This window comes from Gavialis gangeticus, unplaced genomic scaffold (genome assembly GCF_001723915.1).
Source record: "Gavialis gangeticus isolate Ggan-Ray unplaced genomic scaffold, GavGan_comp1, whole genome shotgun sequence".
NCBI lineage: Eukaryota > Metazoa > Chordata > Crocodylia > Gavialidae > Gavialis > Gavialis gangeticus.
Window position 1 is genome coordinate 30,186,586 of NW_017728994.1, and position 9,145 is coordinate 30,195,730.

Here is a 9,145-nt window from a genome sequence, read left to right on the forward strand (position 1 = left end):
AGGTCCCTTCCAACCCTAAATCTATGAAATCTATGAAATCTATGACCTTTCAGTTATATGAGTGTCCATATCTTTTGCTGTAGGTCAGACATTACAGTAACTGTGGTGCCAGCTTCTCTCAAGGGGTTGTTACACATTACACTTAGCACATTAACTGCACTTAAACTGCTAGCGTCCAAACATCCAAGCAGGAAAACACGTTAGATACATGCTAAGTGCCATCATACCATAGCAAAATTAGGACTTTTCTGGTGGAATATTTCCAGATCCTGTTACCTAATACGTGTTGAGCTAATGCCTGACTGCTCCACAGAGGTAATATGATCAGACTAGCGGAGGGCTGGGACTAAGAACCAGCTGTCTGTCAGTTAAAGCCCCCTCATGGAACCAGAGTGGATTTAAGACTCCAGTGTGGTAAGGGGCTTTGACCAACCGATAGCTGATTATCAGCCCCAGCCCTCCTATTGCACTAGAGGGAATTTAAGACTCTGATGTGGTGGGAGGTCTGGGACTGGTGATCAGCTGTTTGTCAAAGCCTCACCATGGTACAGTGGGATGTCTGGGACTCTGCTGCTCTCTGCCTCCATGCTGGGTCCCAGGTCCTGCCATGCTCTGTACCACTGGGTCCTGGGACTGGGTGCAGAGGCAGGGAGCACTGTAGGACCTGGGCTCTACTACTCCCTGCCTCTGCACTGGGTTTTGGGTCTCACTGTGCTCTCTGCCTTTGTGCAGGACTCAGTGTGGCAGCAGGTACACTATGGGACTGTTCTGGTGGGTCCCCAAGTTAAAACTGAAAATTAGCTGATTTTTGGCCTCAGCAGCAGGATGGCAGCAGAGCTGGTTCAAGACTCCCGTGTGCACTAAGTTCTCTATTTAGATCACAGTAAACATTAGCATGGGACTGCTCAGAAAACTTCCTGAGTTATATTAAGTGTCCTGTGCAACAAGGCCCTCAGTAAAAGCTATTATAGTACCCCTGGCTGTAGAGGGAAGTGCACAATTATTGTGATCCCACCTCATCCCAGCAGGAGGTTCTTTGCACAGATCACAGCTAATGTAGTCCTAGATGCAAACTGTCCAAGGAAGAGCTTATCCTGTAGGTCAACAAGAAACTGTTGGGCTGGATACAAGACTCCCCACTAGGTGCAATTCTCAGACCTTTGCTATGTAGGAGGTCAGGCTGGATGGTCCAAATGTTTCCTTCTGGCCTTGAAGTCTGTGGCCATAACATCTATGAAGGTGCTGGTAATGGGTAAGCTAACTGTCATATCAGGCCCAGGTTTGGATTGCACAAATGTATTTAGGACTATGACAAAAAGGGCTAAAGATAGAGGCCTGGGGCAGTGATGTACTTAGTGACAGGATGGACAAAAGAAAAGGATTAGGTGGACAGAGAGTTTGGGGCAGGCAGCAGATAGCCAGAAGTCCCAGAACAAAACCAGGGCAGGTGCTCAGACTAAGCCTTTCTATCATAGTCCTCACAGTTAATGGAGATGTGCAGGAGCTCCTCCAAAGCCAATATCCAGATGCATATGCCAACCCATCTCAAGAGATGGATCCCTTGTGTTTTGTAGATAACAACACCCAGCCAGTTGCTTTCATGAGAACTCCCCCCATTGTCACCTCAGCCGGGCAACAGAACTCAATACAAATGGGTAAGGAGCAGAAACCAATAGCTTCCTTTACATTGTGGACTCACTCGCAGGAGTATCTTTGTCCACATGCCTTGCATGTAGGAGATCAAGGAGGGGATGCCTCAGATAATGGCTTGATACCATTCTCTGACACAAGATAATATGCACGCATGCAATGCAAGGGGCCTACATAATGCAGTACATTTGCTGGCATATTCTTTAACATACATACTCATTTCTGCAGTAAGCTTGTTGGTGTGGGTGGGAGTGGGTATCAGGTCACCTTTCCCCATCGGCTGTAGAGCTACAACACAAACGATCAATCAAATCTGTATCAATTAGGAAAGAAAGTTTCATTAAGTCTCATTCAGGTAACACTACCAAAATCCATCCTGAATGATACTTTGTTCTAGTGGAATGCAGGACCTTTAGTTTGGTTTATCTGGCCGTGCTAGGAGTTACAGGCACAGACTATCAAACAGGCCCTACCAGCAGCATGGTGTGCCTTATCAAGTCTCATAGCCTCAGAGACCTCATAGACATACAAAATCCCATACAGAAGGTCTAGAACTCTAGTTATGGGCAGTATGGTAGCACCTGGGATAGGAAGCCAAGAAACCCTGGTTCTTCTGTCTCTTCCAACAGCCAGAGACGCTGAATGAAGCCTTGCCACTCATTTTGTTTAAGGGGTCTGGTACTCCCCAAGTGTGACCAGGACTGCTTGGCTTGCATCTGCAGCAGCCAGGATGCCACAGTAATCACCATCCAAGATGTACAGAGGCTCAGGACTTAGCTTCCAAGATCAGGTGCAGGCAGCTTAATACAATCACTGCTTTGACATATCAGTACTTTTTCTTTTCTGTTCCCATTCTTTGTCTGTCTTGTCTGCTAAGTCTGTGACTTCTTTGGACTGAACCTCTTGTTCAGTCTACACATGGTACAGCAATGAATAATAATGCCCCTCACAGCAGCTCTGCAAGCCCAATAGTAACATCCTAGCCTTCAAAGATTGCATTAAGTGCCTTTCATAGGAGTGCCAGAGACCTCCCGGGTGTTCAACAGACCTACAGGGCAACAAACAGATGTACCATATCTCTTGCAGAGGCCTAATGGAGGAAGAGAGTGCTTGGAGGCCATCAAAGGCTCCTAATTCTCATGGCTTGTTCCCTAGGTCAGAACAGTGGTAATAAAAAGTTTAAGTTGGCAATAAAAAAAAGTTAAATTGCAACTGGCGACTGAAGTCTGGTGCAACCCTTTGCTACAAGAGATATCACAGCTGATCATGCACTGAGTGACTTATTAAAGTTTGCCGTTGCTTTTTTCTACTCTGAGCATTCAAAAATCATGCTTCAGGCCCCATACCATGAATCAAGAATTTAGCTTAAAGATGTGAAATTAAAAAATAACGAATTAGGCTTTTTTTTCCTTTTCTTTTTCCTTTTGGCTTCCTGTGTTTTTTTAGCCTTTAGGAGTTACTTTCCCAAGCATATCTCTATTACCATGAGACTCAGATATAGTCTTTTTATAAAGTAAAAGCCAGAATTCATCACATAATGATGAGTCCAAGAGATGTGCCTTTAAGAAAAATATCAAATATAGCAAAACAGAAAACAAAAATCATAAGAGCTGCCAGCAGACTCACTGATTAAACAAATTAACTTGGTATTTGGGATGTTTTTGTTCATTGTAATTTTGGCAAGTGGTTGGATTTTAATGATACTGCCTCCATTCATCCAGGGCCTCACAACATTTAGAAATAGATAATGAGTGTTACGTTGTGCATGGCAGCTAAATATTAACTTCCCCTTTTGTAAAATGGGGAAACTGAGACACAGAGAGGTACTGGATAGCAAGCTGGATCCCAAGCAACTGCAGCACATAAAAATCAAGGCCTACCTTTGACTTAAGTAAAAAGTCTAAGATCTCACAGAGAGTCAGAGGCAGATTGGGGAAAAGAACGTAGGAATATTGATAGCCAGCACTGTGGTCTGACTAGGCAAACACACCATAGGACACTACACCATGCCTAGAAGGACTCTATCTATCCTCTTGACTCTGAGGACCTACCATCATAGCAAGGAGTTGAGGGTGTGGAGACTCCACAGTCCTATCCTAGACACCCTGTTCCAGAATTCTGCATCCTTTGTGGCACCGGAGACCATGTCCACAAATCTTGTGCTTCCCCAGCATCACAGGCCTGTCCCAGAATCTGCTCCCCTCCTGGCACTACAGGCTTGCCCATCACTCTATCCCCAAATTCGGTCCATTTACGGCACCAGGTCCATTTCCTTCAGTGGCCCAAGTACCTGGGGGAAGTCTACCTCACTGTGGAGCCCCGCTGTGAGGCGCTGACACAGATCGATCCACAAGCCGCCCCGATGTTCTCCGCTTCTGATTGCTACATTTTTTGTGACAAATTGATAAACTGCATCTTCACTCAGTTAAAGATTTGATCTCACTCTTTTAATCTGCTATCAATAAGATATTAATCGCGCACCCGACCCGCTCTGCTCCCTGGCCGCCTGCAAATCCAATAATCATTTCAGAATTCACAGCCGAGTGGGGCACTCCCTTCCAACAATTAATTTCAGGGGAGTCTCATTTATTTTCCCTATAACCCTCTCTCCCTCCCCTGCCTCCACAGCCACCAACTTCTCCCTCCCTCCCACTCCCCCCACCCACACACTCACTTCCCCACGGAAACTCTTGCTCAGCATAGATGGCTAGTGGGAGTGTGACTTACAGTAGAAGCCAGGCAGCATTTCCCAAACTCCCTTGCATTTGCTGCTCCATAGAACCAATTAGCCACCCCCCCTCCCTACCCACACACAGAACTTTAAGCCACATTCAACCCTGATACAACAGCCTGGACTTCAGTTGACTTACACTGGGGATGAATTTGGCCCCGTTCTGCTAAGCTTTTCTCTGTACAAATATATATGTGGCAATCATCCCAGTAGGGAGACCCATATCTATGTTGTGGGTTGGTAAGCACAGATTTGAGGGATAATGGCCCAGTCAGCAAATGAACTAGAGAATCCTCCAGTAGAGAATTCAGTGAAGAGCTTGTTCACACTCAGAGTTATTCAGGAATTGCTGCCCCCTGTACAGACAAACCCACTTAAAGAGCCCCTGCAGGCCAGAGGAAGGGCTCAGAAGGGCAAAACATAGAAGGAGCCCTGCCGTGCATTGCCAGTCTTACTCACTCCCTACCTCCCTCACTAAGATGTCTAAGGTCTTCTCTTTTCAATTGCTGCACTATTGCAGGTGGGATGGAGAGTGCCCAAGGAGGTAGGACAAAAAACTGGAATTTTGGAAACCTGTGTCCTCCTGGTTTTGCCACAGACTAGCTGTATTACCAGGTGTCTCTCTCGAGTCTTTTTCCCCCATCTTTTTTCCCCTAGAGTAGGATAAGTGGTAGGTACTCACTTCCGGAAAAGGTTTTGTGACCCAAGGATGAAAAACCTTGAGTGTTATTACCTTGGCTGACAGAGCTGGTCTGACAGTCTCAGCTTGTAAGCTATGGCTGCTGCTTGGATGGGAGACCAAGTGGTTATCCCAGCTTCTGCAGACACACAAGCCAAAGCACTGTGGTCAAACACTCTGTGCATATTGGACCATAAGAGGTGACTGAGTGAAAAGACTTTCAGTTGGTTCTGTTGCTGCTGAGGGCCAGAAATTGAAGACAAAAGAAGGAAATGTTGCCTTTATGTAGCACAGTGTGCATAGGGCACAGGTATTATTGATCCTGAGATGCCTATGGAGAATAACAAGCCCAGAGAGACCTTCACTATGCCAGGCTTCCTCTTCCTGCACCTTTACATGCGTGGTCACCCTACTCAAGGCCCAACCATATCCAGAACCTCCTCTTCAACTTGCTGTGGGCTTTGGCCATGGATCTATTGAGGGGAAGGACGGCTCTGTGGGACTGTATTGGTTGTTTTCCTTCTAACCCCCAGCCCAGTGGAGCACTGTAAGTCTTCCACCCATTCCCTTGAAATTGCCTCCAAGTAGACAGCTTTGTCCAAGGTTTTTTGCTCTGCCTTCCCTTCCTGTCCCAGTGTGTCCACCATGGACAGGGCCCCATTGTGTGTGCCTTCAGGTCTTCTTTCACAGCCTTACTCATTTCCTTCTCCGAGGCCAACCAGGCCAACATTTTTCAGTAGTGCTAAATCCACATTCATTGTTCTTAAGTTTATGACTATACATAAATTAGCATATGCATAAAGTTGTCTCATGCCTGGAGCTGCACAAAGCGTGGCAGCCTTGAACACAGAGGGCAGGAGGATTGCCCTCCAGGGACATGCAGACATCTCCCTGTTCCTATCATGAGGCACTTCCATGCCCAGAGTGGGTAACAGAATCATGCCTACACTTCAGGTTGCTTACCTCAAGGCTCGTCTCAAGCTATGCTTTGGTTGTCCATCATGTGAAATGTGATTCGGCTCTGCAAACCTGCAAAAAGTCTCCATGGGACCTTCAATGGCTCTCAGGGCAAAGATGAGCAGCGTCAGCAGCTGAATGCCCCCTAACAGCAGGCTGCACCATTGGTTCTGGGTTTTCACTGAGGGAAGAGTACACCCTAACAACTGGTTGAATGTGGTTCACCTGCTCTCGCAGCATCTTCAGGAGAAAGAAACCTGCCAAGGCAAGAGAGGGAAACAGAAGCTGTAATTTTAGCAGCAAGTTGCAGAAACCAAGGTAAGGGAGCAGGTAGGTTTGGGAGAGGAGGGAAAGCTTAGCCCCCTGCTAGAATGGAGAAGAGGATCTGACAAATTCTTTAAGCCCTTTGGGCACCAGAAAGTGCTGCGCCAAGTGTTTTAGCAACAAAAGTTTTGAGGAGAACAAATACTCTAATCCATTAATGAGCTGACTGATACCCCTCCTTCATGGTCTGGCTCTGTGTACTGGGAGAGCCACATGCCCCCTTTGGAGTGACCTGCCAGGGCTGCATCAGACTGATTCAAAACACTCGCCAGAATCCAATCCAATTACCCTGTGTTCCGCTGATGGCCCCACAGAGACAGCTCTTTCACTGCTGAGTCTTACTGGCCTGTTAATCCTTCCATCATTAAAAAAAGTCTTGTTCCTCCTTCCTGGGAGGCGGTGGCTGTAGGGGAAAAGAACACAAACCACTGAGATGGAGTCTATGCAACAAACCTCAAGCACTGGCTGTGGTGTTTGCTCCAAGCCAGACCTCCTGTTGAGCCGTGATCCATTCAGGAATGGCCATGAGGAGGACTCTGCTACCTGTCCCCTTCCACTCTTCCCCTCACCCCTATTCCAGGACATGAAATATGGACTCCACAGGGGAGAAGATCCTGTTACCCAATGTATCAGCCCTGCATAGGCCCCACATGCTGCTCCTGCACCACTGCTTTATTGGTGTCTCTTTAATGGGTCTGTCATTAAGCCAGAGAGAAGCAGGGTGGGAGGGTTCCCATAAAACAAAGGCCTCACAGCTAATGAACATAGCACCCAGGGGAAAGGACACAGCAGCAGCAGGTGTAGCTAGTCAAGCAGAGCTGAACTGGCTTTCTTGCAAGAGAAGGGCCCCTCCTCATTTGGATGAGACCACGGGAAATAGCTGCAAGCACACACACATGCACATAGAATCAGAAAATGGGAGCTAGAAGGGACCTCAGGAGGTCATCTAGTCCAACCCCCTGCTCAAAGCAGGACCAGCCCCAACTAGATCATCCCAGCCAAAGTTTTGTCCAGCTGGGTTTTGAAACGCCCCAAGGAAGAAACTTCCACAACCTCTCTGGGTAGTCTGTTCCAGTGTTTTACTACCTTCCTAGTGAGAAAATTCTTCCTAATATCTAACCTAAACTTCCCTTGCTGCAACTTGAGATCATTGCTCCTTGTTCTGTTGTCTGCTGCCACTGAAAACAGTCTAGATTCATCCTCTTTGGAACTGTCCTTCAGGTAGTTTAAGGCTGTTATCTCCTCTCAGTCTTCTCTTCTCCAGACTAAATAAGCCCAGTTCCCTCAGCCGCTCCTCATATATCATGTGCCCCAGTCCACTCACCATTTTCATTGCCCTCCACTGGACTCTCTTCAACTCATCCACATCCCTTCTGCAGTGGGGACTCAAAACTGGACAAAGTACTCTAGGTGTGGCCTCACCAGTGCTGACTAGAGGAGAATTATCCACTTTTCTTGATCTGCTGGCAGCAATCCTACTAACGCAGCCAGTATGCTGTTAGCCTTCTTTGCATCAAGGACACACTGTTGGCTCATATTCAGCTTCTCATCCACTGTAACCCCCAGGTCCTTTTCTACAGAGCTGCTGCTTAGCCAGTCAGCTCCCAGCCTGTACTGGTGCATGGGATTGTTCTGCCTTAAGTGCAGGACTTTCCATTTGTCCTTATTGAACCCCGTGAGATTTCTTTTGGTCCAATCCTTTAATTTGCTGAGGTCTCTCTGAATCCTAGCCCTATCCTCCAGCATATCTACAACCGCCCCCAGCCTGGTGTCATCTGCAAACTTGCTGATGGTGCACTCCATTCCATCTTTCAGATCGTTGATGAAGATATTGAACAAAACTGGCCACAGTACCGACCCCTGGGGCAATCCACTTGATACCAGCTGCCAACTAGACAGCAAGCCATTGATTACTACCCTTTGAGCCTGACAATCCAGCCAGTTTTCTGTTCAGCTTACAGAAAACCCATAGCTTGCTTGCGAGAATATTGTGGGAGACCGTATCAAAAGCCTTGCTAAAGTCAAAGTATATTACATCCACTGCTCTCCCTGCATCCACTGAGCCAGTCAACTCATCACAGAAGGTAATCAGGTTGGTCAGGCATTACTTCCCCTTGATGAACCCATTTGGACTGTTCCTAATCACTTTCTCCTCCTCCAAGTGCTTAGAAATGGACTGAGGTGAGGCTGACCAGTCTGTAGTTTCCCATATCTTCCTTTTCTTTCTTAAAGATAGGCACTATATTTGCCCTGTTCCAATTCTCTGGGACCTCTCCCAGTCACCACAAGTTTTCAAAGATAATGGCCAGTGGCTCTGCAATCACATCAGCCAACTCAGCACCCTTGGGTGCATCACATCCAGCTCCATGGACTTCTACAGCTTTTTCAAATAGTACCTAACCTGTTCTTTTGCCATTTTCAGCTACTCACCTCCTCCAGACTGTGCTGCCAGGTGCAGTAGTCTGGGAGCTGACATTGTCTATGAAGACTAAGGTAAAAAAGGCATTGAGTAATTCAGCGTTTTCCACATCATCTGTCATTAAGCATCACTAGGTTGCCTCCCCCAATCAGTAAGAGACCCACATGTTCCCTGATCCTCCTCATGTTGATGACATACTTGTAGAAACCCTTCTTGTTATCTTTCATGTCCCTTGCTAGCTGCAACTTCAACTGTGCTTTGACCTTCCTGACTTCATCCCTGCATGCCTGAGCATTATGCTTATACTCCTCCCTAGTTGTCTGTCCAAGTTTCCACTTCTTATAACAGGGGTGTGCAAAATGCCGCCAGCGGGCCCCCCCCCCCC

The 9,145-nt window shown here is 47.1% G+C and overlaps 1 long non-coding RNA gene across 1 annotated transcript in view; it reads right to left on the minus strand.

Annotated features, from left to right (window-relative positions):
* LOC109287426 overlaps positions 1-2,434 on the minus strand; it is an 11,318-nt gene extending 8,884 nt beyond the window's left edge. Inside the window, exon 1 of the long non-coding RNA XR_002094864.1 lies at positions 1,867-2,434. This is a non-coding gene — a long non-coding RNA (uncharacterized LOC109287426). The remainder of the gene's footprint in view (positions 1-1,866) is intronic.
* Between the last annotated feature and the right edge of the window lie 6,711 nt (positions 2,435-9,145).